This window comes from Tupaia chinensis, unplaced genomic scaffold (assembly GCF_000334495.1).
Source record: "Tupaia chinensis unplaced genomic scaffold, TupChi_1.0 Scaffold139935_1, whole genome shotgun sequence".
NCBI lineage: Eukaryota > Metazoa > Chordata > Mammalia > Scandentia > Tupaiidae > Tupaia > Tupaia belangeri.
Window position 1 is genome coordinate 1,740,717 of NW_006199814.1, and position 9,809 is coordinate 1,750,525.

The 9,809-nt window shown below is 39.2% G+C and overlaps 1 long non-coding RNA gene and 1 pseudogene across 1 annotated transcript in view; one reads left to right on the plus strand and one right to left on the minus strand.

Annotated features, from left to right (window-relative positions):
• Positions 1 to 2,990, minus strand: part of LOC114004747 (uncharacterized) — a 14,448-nt gene extending 11,458 nt beyond the window's left edge. Inside the window, exon 1 of the long non-coding RNA XR_003546817.1 lies at positions 2,906 to 2,990. This is a non-coding gene — a long non-coding RNA (uncharacterized LOC114004747). The remainder of the gene's footprint in view (positions 1 to 2,905) is intronic.
• A 4,873-nt stretch (positions 2,991 to 7,863) lies between these two features.
• On the plus strand, positions 7,864 to 9,459 carry LOC102493213 (heterogeneous nuclear ribonucleoprotein A1 pseudogene; annotated as a pseudogene).
• Positions 9,460 to 9,809: the final 350 nt, after the last annotated feature.

A 9,809-nucleotide genomic window follows, 5' to 3' on the forward strand; every position in this document is an offset into this window, starting at 1 on the left:
AATCTGCGTATGCAATGGTGTACACATACACCTCAAGGATGTGGAGAAATTGGGACCCCCGTACACTGTTGGTGGGAATGAGAAATGGTACAGCCACCATGGAAAACAGTATGACAATTCTTAAAAATTTTTAAAATAGAATGATCATACTAGTTGCTGAATTCAGTAATTCCACCTCTGGATATATACTCAAAAGAACTGAAAACAATCTCAAAGAGATATTTGCACAAACATGTTAATAGCACCTTTATTCACAGGAACTAAAACTAAAGTAATCTAAGTGTTCATCATTAGAGGAGCAGATAAGAAAAATATGGTATATACATTCTGTGAACTATTATTTAGCCTTGTAAAGGAAATAAGTCAGCCGCTAAAACACTATATGATTGCATTTATAGAAGGTACTTAGAGTGTTCGAAAATCATAGAGACAGAAAGTAGACAGTGGTTGCCAGGATTGAGTTGGGAGTTACTGTTTAATGAGTATCAAATTTCAGTTTCACAAGATGAGAAGAGTTATGGAGATAGATGGTAGTGATGGTTGCACAACATTATGAATGTATTTAATAACACTGAATTGTATACTTAAACACCACTAAGATTGGCCAGCATTAATGCAGTACTAAAGCTATGCTGAACTCATTTGGAGGATCTTGGATTAAGTTTCTTGGTCAACATGTACACCCAGGGCCATGAGTGCTATGGATCCCGGCTGACTGGGAAGGTTGGTGGGGAGGTATTGAGGCAGAACCTGTTGAGGGTACTGTCTTTCTTTCTCTCTCTCAGTCTCATGAAAAAAAAAATAGACAAAAACTACTAAGATGATATTTTTACGTTCTGTGTATTTTACTACAATCAAGAAGGGGGGGGGTCATGTCATTCAATAAGTCATTGCCAAATTTGTTATTAAAAAGTGGGAAAACAAATTTTGGACAGAGTGAACAGGGAGAATAGAAGGAAAAATTATCAAAGATGTACTTGAAGAAAATTATCTGGAGCTGAAAAAGAAGTAAGTCCGTAATTTTATTTATTTATGTATTAAGGAATTATTTTATTTTATTTAGTACTATTATTATTTAATTTGCTATACGGCATATGTACTCACCAGAGGGAGAGGCAGAGACAAAGGGAAAGCAAGAAAGTAAGCCACCAGTCCAGGACTTGAATCATAGTTCACTATGTGGGAATCCAGCACATATATCACCTTGCCACCTGCTGAAATAGGGGGCATAGCCATATCCATTCATTTTCTTATTAAAAACTATCTCAAGCAGAGGCCAGCAGATGGACTCCCACAGGGCCAAACATGGTTCGAGTTCCTGGTTGGTGGCTTGAAAATCACACTAGACACGTGTGTGTGTGTGTGTGTGTGTGTGTGTGTGTCCAAGATCCTAGGAGCAGAATGGAGGAGAAGGGATTGTGGCATGCCCATCTCATATGGGGGGTAATTTCTCACTTTCCCTCTCACTGTCTCTGTCTCTGGCTAGTGCACATGCCCTAAGGCAAAAAACTCTTAAACAAAAACAAAAATGAAAACTATCCCAAAAACTGGCGGATGACATAGAACAGGTAGCAGACCCTTTCCTATCATTACAGGAACAGCTAGGTTCTTTGGCAGAAGTTGCCTTATGAAATAGGAGAGCCCTAGATATTTTAACAACTGAGAAGGGAGAACCTTGTGTGTTCTTGGCAGAAGAATGTTGTTACTTTGGAAACCAGTCAGATATTGAAAAGCGCATGTCCCAACAGCTAAAGGAGCAGGCCCACAAAAGAAGGCAGAACCTGAATGCCTCCTGGGGAATTGGGCTCCCTGGATCTTGCCCCTAGTCGGCCCTGCAGTGATCATCTTCTTAAGAATCACCCTCCACCCATGCCTCCTCAGTACCATCACCCACTTCATTAAAACCACTATAGCTAGGGCCACCTTGGTCCATATCATGGGCTTGCTGGAACCAGAGGATCATTGATGCCCTAAGGGAGGCTAAGGACTAAGGACATCTAAAGGGTACAAGATAGAGACTCTGTTTTTTTTTGATCGCTGAGCTGTCTCTGTAAATTTGCTCACTTCAACAGGATGTGGCTTCCAGCCTAAAGAAAGTTCTGAGAACTGAAAGAATGAACTGTTTTTTTAGACACCTGTGACCCAGGTGTACAATCACCACCCCTCAAAGCAGACCCAGATGCCTATATAACTCCTGCAACTATCCCAAGGGAGGCCCAGACTTGGGAATACAAGCTCATCTGGGTCCACTGGCATAATAAACCTGAGTTCTCCTACCCTCACAGTGGTTCTTGGTTTCTGGTCAGTCTTTTCTACACCAGCCCCATAAGTCTGTAATCTTAAAAAGTCCACAAAATACTGAGTAGGATAAATGAGAAAAAGCCTCATTTTGGCTTATTTTAATGAAACTTCAAAACTTTAAAGACTTTAAAAGGTATGGTGATAGAAATACTATTCAATGGTAAGTGGATACCATTACTAAAACCAGAACATTTGTAAATGCTGCTTGTTTTTCAGTGTCAATAAATTACCTATAGACAAGATTTTGTTTTGTTTTGTTTTTGTGAGGTTTTTGCTATAGGATGCATGTACTTGCCAGGAAGACAGAGAGAGACAGAGGGACAGAAAGTGAGAAATCAACTCCCAGGAGAGATGGCCATGCCACAATCCCTTCTACTCCATTCTCCTCTTGGGATCTTGGGCACGCACGCACACATTCCCGGTGTGAGTTTAAGCTACTGAGTCTGAGACTTGAACCACAGTTGACCACATGGGAGTTCAGCAACATAGCCACTATGCCAACTGCTGGTCCCTAGACAAGATTTTAAAGATTATTTATAGACACACAACAATGAAATGTGTCATCAGTGTTCCTACATTATTCCTCAAGGTTGTGACTACTCACCTCCAGGAGGCACTGTTCTCAAGCTGTGCAGCCGTTCTGAATGTTGACAACCTCTCTGGTGAGAATAATGTTGACAACCTCTCTGGTGAGAATGTAAGAATACCACAGAGGAAGGATGGTAGGAGGAGGAGTGGAGATGGGAGTAGTGTTGAGACAACACCCAGAGCTTACAGTTGAGACAAGAAAGAACAAAGGTTTAGGATATTACTGAACAACTAATTCAGTAACCTAGAGAAGAACCTAAACACCATATGGGTATCCGTATGTTTGAGGGTGCACACACATAAAACAAACTCAGGAGAGAGGAGAGATGAGGATCAGTCTGTCGACTGAGTACCCTCTACTGAGACTCAAAAGATACTGCTTAAACTTGGTTATGCAGAAAAAATAAATATAAACTTATCAGAATGGAGAGCAAAGGGAAAACCATTAGAACTAAAAACAGAAACTGAGAAAAGGGATAAGTCGTAGGGGCTAAGACAGGAAATGTAGCTTTTAATATCGTGAATTTGTTTAATATGAATATGTATCATTTTAAAACAATCATGATAATAAAAGTAGGTCATTCTATTTTTTCACTCCATAATCATTGTGGAATTATTCAGTTGCCTAGTGACTTTCCAGAGGGAAATACAAAAATTATACATAAAGCAAACAGACCCCAGATCACTTGGGGACTACTTACAGTCATGTTCTCTTTGACTCTGAAGAGGTGGAGACATGAGATACTATTGTATTGTAATTTTAATTTTGTTTTTGATTATTAGTAGACTGTATTTCCCATGGACTATGGATGGAGCTCTCTTTTGTCCCTTGGGATATTGATGAATTTATTTTTCTCAGATATAACTTATGTATCTCAGGTATAATAATAATATAATTACTAATCCTTCAAGATTTTTGTTATATATTGATTCCTTAAATATAAAACACATATAATTTATTTGAGTCTCACAAGAGATCTACAGCATTCAGGGCGGGTGCTCCCTACTTCATTATAAATGAGATTGGCTTGTCTCAGGTCATTGAGAAAGGAAAAGAAAACTACTGTCTTCCTTCCCCTTTCCTACATGGACTTTTAAATTGGGGAATTAAATAATACCAAAATACACAGGCAGTTGTTTTTTAATGTAAAAAACATGTTACCAAGGAGGAAAAAGGAGCCTCCCGAAACAGGAAATCCTAGTAAATGCCTCAACTACAGCCTTCCTCAACCTGAACTCTTGTTCAAATTGAACAATGTAGCAGTTAAACATGTGTCCCACAGAACCAAAGGCTCTGCAAAAATAAAGAGGAACAAGTTAGAGGAAAAGTGAGAAATGCTCCTTAAAAATACAGAATTCCACGGAATTGGGCTGGCTTCTGTCCTATGAAGCAATTTATATTCTGAGTCTAATATTCAGAGTGTGTTTTCCTATGCCCTATAAAGAGTCTTCTGACTTAAAATTTAAATGTTGCAACAGGGTGTTGAAAAATAGCGTGTGATTAATTTCTCTACTCCATTCCTGACATTTGTTCATCTTTTCTTCCTATGCTCTGTATCTATGCAAAAGTGGTTGTGGTGTTGGGGGCCCAGGTGGGAGACAGCAAGGGAGGATGATTGACAGGGGGTAGCATAGGAACGTGGCTTATCTTTTCATATTGTGTGTATGTATACACTCACACGCGCATGGAGGGGGATGGTTAAATCATAGGCGGGAAAGCACAGACCAGTGGGTCCTGTTCCATAGTTCTGTCTAATTAAAATTTGATTAGAAGAGGACTAGCAGATGGTGTAATGGTTACATCACTGGACTCCCACATAGTTTACAGCAGTTCAAGTCCCAGATGTGGCAGCTTAAAATTCACACCAGGCACATGTGCATGCATGCCTAAAATCACAAGAGGAGAATGGAGAAGGGATTGCGGCATGGCCATCCCCTCTGGAGGGTGGTTTCTCACTTCTTAGCTCTCTGTTTCTCTTTGTCTCTCTGGTGAGGGCACACACCCTATTGCAAAAATTTCTATAATTTTTTTTTTTTTGATTAGAGGACCACACGTCTAATCAAGAGTTCCATGGCATAGTGTACCAAAGATTTGAAGCTCAGCCTTCACAACACGGAACTCTTGACTTGAACAAAAACATTTTTAGTAACTAAAGTTGCAGGATATTCCCTTCATTCTGGCTTACCTGCATCAGTGTGAGTGTTTAAAGAACCTTGCCTCATATTGACTTGGTTTCTATCCACTGGAGCAAGGTGACCCGTCAAGCTGGAATGGACAAAATGTGGTGACTCATAGTTTTTTGGTTTTTTCCTTGTATTTCTAAACAAGTTAAGTGCAAAGACCATTGATAAGAGTGATTTTAGCAACCTTGTTATCATCAGTTTGTAGTGAGGCTGTCTTTCCTTCCTCCCCTCCCCACCCACTTCCATATCATAAAACCCTCAACCAAGAGAAACAGTCTACAAAATTTTTAAAGATATACTTTCAGGTTTAAGTGTTGGTATTTAATGACATCCTTAGCAAAATTGTTACTGAAATATATTCTTTTTACTTGACAATAACAATTGCAGACAATGCAGATTTTTTCTCATGGGTACCAAGCCATAAACAAATGCAAATGCAATTTCACTGAAAGCCTTCACTGGTAGTTTTAATCTGTGACATAAAAGGTGTGTTTGAATCAGGAATCCATTTATATCATTCACAAAATTTATTGGCATGCGAGAATATATATGATAAAGAATTATATAGCTGTTTCCATCAGAGGGTACGGTGGTTAAGATGCTGGACTCCTACATGGCCAACTGCTGTTCCAGTCCCAGAACCAGCAGCTTGAAACTCATGCCTGACACGTGTGATGTGTGCCCCAAATCCCAGGAGAAGAGTGGAGGATAAGGTATTGTTGCATGGCCATACCCCATGGGGGAGATGATCTCCCCCCATTTCTCTTTCCAGTGAGCATATGCACCCTATGACAATAATGCAAATTAAAAAAGAATTGTGTAACTTTCATTTATTCTATATTTATCAAATACAAATGAAAAACAATGCTTATTTCTTCCATAGATTTTTGTGTCTTTAAAAAAAATGGATAGTCAATAACTTCCTGATTCTACATTTTTCAAAAGGACACATTGAGATTAATAATATTACTTTAAAAAATCTGAATATGCCTTTGGGAAAACCCAGAAGAACATATATTTTGGGGGAGAAGAGGAAAAAAAATCCAATATTTTTCTTGTATTGAATATATCAATACAATGGTCAGTCTTTTAAACTATTTTTCATCCCTGAATTGGTATATTTTGGTGATTTGAAAATGAGTTTGAAACAGTCATGCTCATATACCTAATTATTTCAGTTGATTTCTAATCCAATGTATTTTTATAATGACTTTTTTTTTTGGGGTGTATTCTATTCAGAGGCCATTAGGTGGCATGTGGTTAAGGCACTGGATTCTCACATAGCTGACCATGAATCAAGTCCTGGACACAGTTGCTTAAAAATCACACTGAGTGCGTGTGCACAGAATTCCAGGAGCAAAATGGAGAAGAAATTGTGGCATTGCCACTTCCACAGGGGGCAGGTTGGCTATTTCTCACTTTCCTTCTCATCATTTCTCTCTCTTTCTCTCCCATGAGTGCACATGCCCTATGGCAAAACCAAAAAAGCTTCAAAAAACAAAAACAACAAAAAATATTCTTTCACAAATACAGCAAAGATGGCTAACAATACAAAATTAAGGTTATCCTTTTCATAGTGGATGGTGATCCCAAGCTAACTTTTCCATAGCAGCTGGTGACTGGAAGAGGCCATGTAATTAGTTTTACTAATAGAATGTGAATGAGAGTTTTGTCATTTGCAAGACAAATTAGTTAAGCAGCTAATATGGTTTCGCATCTTCGCTCTCACCTCTTCCATCACTTGGATGTTGAAGCCCATGGTAATCTTTACAATCATAGGTTGGAGAAGACAGTGCTGTCATCAACTTAGAGCTCTGTATGACTACCTGAGACAGATGTACCCTGACCCCAACAGCAGAATATAAACACCTGTTTTGGGCTGTTACATGGGCAAGGAATAAAATTCCATTGGATTAAACCACTGAAATATTGGAGTTTATTTGTTACAGTAAATGTTAGCCTAATATGCTATTTATTTTTTCTATGTTCTTTTAAGTAATTGGTTGAGAAATCTTACTAATCTCAGTATTACCTGTTAGGTTAATTGAATAAAATGTTGATTATATTTTATGCTCATGAAGATTTGAAAGGGTGAAATTGCTACTACAACAATAGAAACTTGAGAATAAAATTAAAGGAAAGTGAAATGACATTAATTGCCATGTTTTATTACATTTATTTTTAAGTATTATGAAACGAAGTCAAGTTGTCAAGTTTCAAGTATTTTACTCTTATAATTCCAGTTGAAATAAGATTTTTACTTTGTGACACAAAGGCATAGCAACCTCTTATTAACTTTTAAAATGGTAAGTATGAATTAAGTAGTATTATCTCCCCATCATCAAAAGTCCTTTAGAATCACATTGTTAATATCTAACTCAAGAAAACAAATGCATAAAATCATATTAAAGTCCTTTATAACAAAATATTTTAAATTTTATTTATTATTCAGTTGGACCAGGGAGAGACAGAGGAGGACAGTGAGAAAGCAAGCCACCAGGTCTGGGATTTGAACCACAGTCAACCATGTGGGAGTTCAGCGCCTTAACCCCCATGCCAACTGTCAACTCCTATTGAGGTCCTTTGATATAGTTCACATGTTTGCTTATTAACAGAATACCATTTGAATTCCATTCTTAATTCTTTGAATTAAGCTAGGTCCAATGTTTTACATCAAGCTTCTTCTGTCATCAGATTTATCTCAAATAACTTAATTAGTTTAGTTAAAGATATATCTGTTTGCTTTCTGCCTGTGGATGCCTCTGCAAAAACATCATTTCCACTGATGTCATGGCTAAGTTGGAGTCTCCTAAACAGCACAAACAACTGCAGAAAGATTTTTTTTAGAGGGATTTTTGCTATTGGGCATGTGCACTTGCTGGAGAGACAGAAAGAGAGAAATCACTCCTCTGGGGGGATGGCCACACAGCAACCCCTTCTTCTCTATTCTCCTCTCAGAATTTTGGGCAAGTGTACACACAGGTGCCTGGCGTGAGTTTCAAGTTACTGGGTCAGGGCTTGAACTGCGGTTGACTATGTGGGAATCCAGCAACATAACCGTTACACCATCTGCTGGTCCCTATGAAAATTATTGGAGGGTTAATCTTTTTTTTTTTTAATAGGTTTTTTTCTAAAGGGTGCATGCACTTGCCAGAGATACAGAGAGAGACAGAAAGACAGAAAACGAGAGTAATCACACACACACACCCAGGGGGGATGGCCACGCTGGAATCCCTTCTACTCCAATCTCCTCTTGGAATTTTAGGTACACATGCACATGCACCCAGCATGAGTTTCAAGCTGTGAGGTCTGGGACTCAAACTCTGTTCTAGTACATGGGAGTCCAGTTATATAACCATTACACCATCTGCTGGTCCCTGGAAGGTTAATCTTTGAAACAACTGCTTAAAGCCTGAGGAACCATTTTGAGTAATGGGGAACACTCACTGACTCCGTGGTAATGCAAGGTCCAAGCGCTCCAGGGGCTTTGGATTTGTTATGTATGCCACTGTGGCAGAGGTGGATATAGTCATGAATGCAAGGCAACACAAGGCAAATGGAAGAGCTGTGAAACCAAAGAGGGCTCTCAAGAGAAGATTCTCAAAGACCAGGTGCCCACTTAACTGTGAAAAAGATCTTTGTTGGTGGCATTAAAGAAGACACTGAAGAACATCACCTAAGAGATTATTTTGAACAGTATGAAAAAATGGAAGTGATTGAAATCATGACTGACAGAGGCAGTGGCAAGAAGAGGGGCTTTGCTTTTGTAACCTTTGAGGATCGTGTTTCTGGATGAGATTATCGTTAGGAAATACCATACTGCAAATGGCCACAACTGCGAAGTAAGGAAGACCCTATCCAAAAAAGAGATGACTAATGCTTCCTCCAGCACAAGAGGTCATAGTGGTTCTGGAAACTTCAGTGGTGGCCTTGGAGGTGGTTTTGGTGGTAATGACAACTTTGTTCATAGAGGAAATGTCAGTGGTCATAGTGGCTTTGGTGGCAGCCATGGTGGTGGATATGGTAGAAGTTAGGGATGGCTATCATGGATTTGGTAATGATAGTGGCTATGGAGGAGGCAGCCCTGGTTACTCTGGAGGAAGCAGAGGCTATGGAAATGGTGGACAGGGTTATGGAAACCAGGGCAGTAGCTATGGCAGGAGTGGCAGCTATGACAGCTATAAATATGGAGGAGGCAGAGGTGGCTTTGGCAATGGTAGTGGAAGCAATTTTGGAGGTGGTGGAAGCTATGCTGACTTTGGCAATTACATTAATCAGTTTACAAATTTTGGACTCATGAAGGGTGAAAATTTTGGAGACAGATGCTCTGGCCCTTATGGTGGTAGAGGCTAATACTTTGCCAAACCATATTTTAGACAATACTAATGTGTATGGGCAAAAAACACTAGGACTGTATTTGTAACTAGTTGTATAACAGGTTTAGTTTCTATTCTGTGGAAAGTGTAAAGTATTCTTACAAAGGGTTTTAATGTAATTTTCTTTTTTTACACTCTTGGTGTTGATTGCTACATGTAATAGCCTGATCATGATCTTGAATAGATGTGTCTTTTCAAAAAAAAAAAAAAAAAAAAAGAGGGTCCAGCAGGTGGCATGGTGGTTAATGCACTAGACTCCCACATGGCATACTGCGATGTGAGTCTTGGACCTGGAGACCTGGTGACTTGCTTTCTCATTCCCCCCCCCACCACCACTGGTGAGCACACATGCCCTATAGC